The following is a 4,757-nucleotide window of genomic DNA, read 5'->3' as shown; positions in this document are numbered from 1 at the left end:
TTTTTACTTTTTTAATATTTTCCATAAATAACATATATATTCAAAGTTTTGCCTATTTAAATATTAAAAAAATAAAGTAAGATTCCCATCATATCCATCATTCATTAAACTTACCACAAGCTAATAAGCCAACATTTAACTAAATATGTTATATTATCACTTATCAGCCATAATGATTCGGCATGGTGAGAATGATATCTTGAACATTAATTTTTTTTATTTTATTAAAAAAGCATAATATCTTAAACATATAATAAATACATATTTCCATTTCAAACGTGACGTCATTTCTATCAATTAAATAGTACATGCATCCATGCAAAACCTTCCGGCTATGATTGTTGACAAATAATAATAATAATAATAATAATAATAGTAATAATAAGAAGGTATAATGGAAAAATGTTTTTATATTATACAAATTTTAATCCCATATTATGATATTATTTTTTTAAAATTTAAATTAATAAAAATTATATATAAATAATTATATTTTTAATAATTATTTTATTTTATTTTATTTTTGCTAATAATAAAAGAAGGCACCATTTAGAGAGAGAAGTAATTTTCCCACGTGTGTTTTAAGGAGTGGTACTACGTCCACGTGGCAGACATTGTCTTATGCCCCAAAAAAACATGCGACGTGGCACTTTCTGATCACTGCATAGGATTCCTTATTCTATGTCCTTAGAATGCAATGCATGCAGTCAGGCACAAACACAAATATCAAATATTCATCAAATAAAAAAATTTCTGTTATATAATTTTAATAATACTTAAAAGATATTATTAAATGAAAATTACAATTTTTATGGTTTTTAAAACTTTTAATTAAAAATTATTTTTAAAAGTGGAGATTCAAGTGCAATCGACTTCACGTAAAGTTGATAGTTGAGTGTCGTTAGATGATTTAATTGATTTGACTAAATTTTCATCTAACGGCTGTCAGCTATCAATTTCCCGACTGCACCTGAATTTTTACCATTTTTAAATATTAAAAAAGATATTTTTTTTTACGCACCAAATGACACCACGCGTCGTCGCATAGAAAAAAGCATATAGGTTTTGTAATTATTATTGTATGTATGTATTGTTGTGTTGATGTTACATTATTATATAAAAAAAAAAGAGATGGTCAAACATGTTATTCATGATTCAACCATACTTGGCTTGGAGGCATACAAATCAAATGGATACAATATACGAATACGACAGATCGTATATAATAATATATTGAAATAGGTCACTCTTATAGGAGACATGAAAATCTTTCTACTTTTTTATATCATAAGCTTTTACAGAAGCAAAGATGCACATAAAAAACATTACATATTTTAATACCAAGAAACGACATGTATATGTATTCATCAATAATCTCTTTCTTCTATTCAAAACTATTTTCATCGGTTCTCTCTATATGCAGCCGTAAAAATGTTTTTTATATATATATATGCAAAAGATTTTTTTTTTCTTTTTTTGTCGATTCTCTATTACATGATTGTGTTCAAGTTCGTGCAACCCTTTCTTTCTGTTTTCCGATTGAATTTATTATTTTTTATAGAAATATAATTAGGATAAACAATTTTGGAGAGTACTTAAGGAATAAAATGAATAAATTTTTATAGTAGTATCTGACATTTACGACTTTTACAATTTTAGTTTTCTACATTTAAAGTTATTATATTAGTTTTTAAGATTTAGTTATAGGTATTATATTGATCTTTTGATTTTTTTTCGATGTTAAGTTAGCAAATAAATTTTTTTGCGTTAACTTTAACTTGTCACATTAGACACATAACTAAATAATATTATTTTTTTAACACTTAAATAAAAAAAAATGAGATATTTTGGAGAATAAGAAAATATAAAACAGTTTGTATATCATATAAATTCTTTTTTGTATTTTTGTTTTTGTCTTATTTAAACGTCAATAAAATGACGTCGCTTGATCCTATGTCTAACGTGATAAGTCAGAGCCAACTTAGCACTTCATTTGTTGATTTAGTGCTAAAAAGAGTTCTGAAACTAATATATATAATGCTCGAAATTGGATCTTAAAAGACTAACATAGTAAAATTTTAAATTTGAGAGATTAAAATAAATAGCGAGAACCATAAATCTAAAAGATTATTTTGGAGAATTAGTCGAATAAAATACAACAAAAATATATTGTAAACAAAAATATATTGTCTTTGTTATTTCAAAATATATTATTATTATAGCACCATGTTTATTACTTGTTTAACAACATCCAACAAGGTGATAAGTTCTATATTCTAAAACGGAAATGTTTGGTAACCAAAGAAAATCAGTTAAAAATAGCTATAACTTGTCTTATTTAGCATTCATTAATTGTTGCGATAATGAATTAATGCTAAATAAGACAAGTTATGACTGTTTTTGCCTGATTTTCTTTGGTTATCTTACAAAAAATTGAGGGAACAAACTTAACTATATTATTATATGCTAGAAATGGAACTAATCTCATTGACTCATTCCCTAATAACAAAGAAGGAAATTATATACGATTGGAAAATTAAATAAGAAAATATAGCATCATGTTTGATATTTGTTATATACTTCTATCTATATCGATCCATCTACACAATAACTGATTTTTTTTTTTGACAATGTATGAGTTTCTATAATTGAAAAATCTAAAATTCAATTTTTTTTATCAAAAAAATTATTAACTAAAAGGCAAACAAAAAAAAAACTTATATTAATTATTCATGCTTTGAATTTCAAAATGGAATTCTACTTAAAAAGATATAATTATTTATATACTTGTGTATATATGTTAACTTAAATTTTTAGTATAATTTCAGAATACACTCATTAATTACACAACTTCATGATTTTGAAAAACGAATAATATGTGTATTTACCTTCTCTTATATATGATTATGTATTTTAGTGATGATTAATATGTATACTAATGATGATAAATAATAGACGTACATTCTTGAAAGAAAGAAGCTTCGTTGAAAACATAAAATGTGTGCATTGAATGGGATCATATATATTAGCTATATAGGTTGAGAAAATGAACCAATTAATATTAATAATAATGACAAGATAGTCATGGTACCTCAGCATGTTCCACCATACTGAAATTGCACCTGCATGCATTATTTTTATTATTATTATTATGGCAACACCGTTTATATGTATGGTACGGTATGTCACGGCCTTGGTTATTGGCTTCATGTAGCGATTACGGATTACCTCGTGGTTTTTCTACGAAAATATGAATATATAAATAGTTGTATACTAGAATCCGATGTTTATAAACGAATCTATTTATATATAGAAGTAGATGCGTCGTGGAGGGTTATTTTTGGATCCTAATTACACGACAAGATCCTTCATTATTCACAAGTGGCAAGTAACACTCATCAACTTGATATTATTGGAAAAATTCTATAATTCATATTTAATACAGGATACTACACATTCATATAATCATGTAACCAAGTTAGTCCAACACTAAAAAAATTCAATACCATGAAATACACGCGCCCAACACACACAAAATCGCTCTTGTCCGACGCTTCTTCTTCTTCTTCTTCTCTTCCTTTTTAACGCTCCTTATTCTTCACGTGTTTTCTCCTTATCGTCATTCTTTTATTATTGTTGCTGCTATATTTTTTTGTCTTTTCCTCATTCTCTCTATGGTGAAGAAGTAGAAGGTGAGGAAGAAAAGTTTTGAATAATGAAGAATAAACCGAACACAGTACTCATGGAGTCATGGTAAACCGAACACAGTACTCATGGTGAACAATTGTATAGTATTGAGTGAACGAAACATAATCCATTATATAAAATCAAATTCAAACAGCTTTCTGCATAATGATCCAAACACAGTACTCATGGTGAACCGAACACAATACTCATGGTGAAACAATTGTATAGTACTAAGTGAACGAAACATAATCCATTATATAAAATCAAATTCAAACAGTAGTTTTTTGCAGAATGAACCAAACACAGTACTCATGGTGAAACAATTGCATAGTACTGAGTGAACGAAACATAATCCATTATATAAAATCAAATTCAAATAACTCTGCCTACAATTTACATATTATCAATTCAATTCAATTCAATTCAATTCAGTACACCTCTGTCCATTTAATTCAATTCAAATTAGCAATTGCATTTCATTCAATTCGATTCAAATTGAATAATCCAAACTTTGTCAGTTTGATTCGTTTCAGAAGAGTAATCCAAATTGCTCTCCATTCAACTAATTTGAAGTTGAGTCATTTATTGTTTCGATTCAGAAGTGCAGATCGAAAAAGAAAACGAAGAATAATAGGAAGAAGATAAATGCAACGTAACCAGATCGAAATAAGAAAACGAGAAGATGAACGCGACCAGAAGAGAACGACGAAGGCAATGCACATCAATAAGGAAGAACGCAAGCAGAGGAAAAGGTTTACATTGTAACAGAAGGTTTACATTGAGCAAAGTTTTAGGTTGCAGCGCGTTATATGTAGCGCGTGTATGACAAACGAGGGGAGTGGAGGACGCGCGTGTGGAAGGAATTATTACTTGGTTAACAACCATGTAAAAAATACATGAATGCAAAGTTTTTCCGTATTTAATGTCCTTACGCATACCATTTTTTTTATAATAGACACTATAATTATAAAATATTTTAATACTAATAAGAATTAATTAATATATAATTTTTTTAAATTTAATGTTTTTTTTTTTATGCATTAATTGATAATCTTTTTATAATTATAGTT

Source organism: Arachis ipaensis, chromosome B02, assembly GCF_000816755.2.
Source record: "Arachis ipaensis cultivar K30076 chromosome B02, Araip1.1, whole genome shotgun sequence".
NCBI classification, from domain to species: domain Eukaryota; kingdom Viridiplantae; phylum Streptophyta; class Magnoliopsida; order Fabales; family Fabaceae; genus Arachis; species Arachis ipaensis.
The sequence above is the reverse complement of the archived record's forward strand: the minus strand, read 5'-3'. Positions refer to the sequence as shown.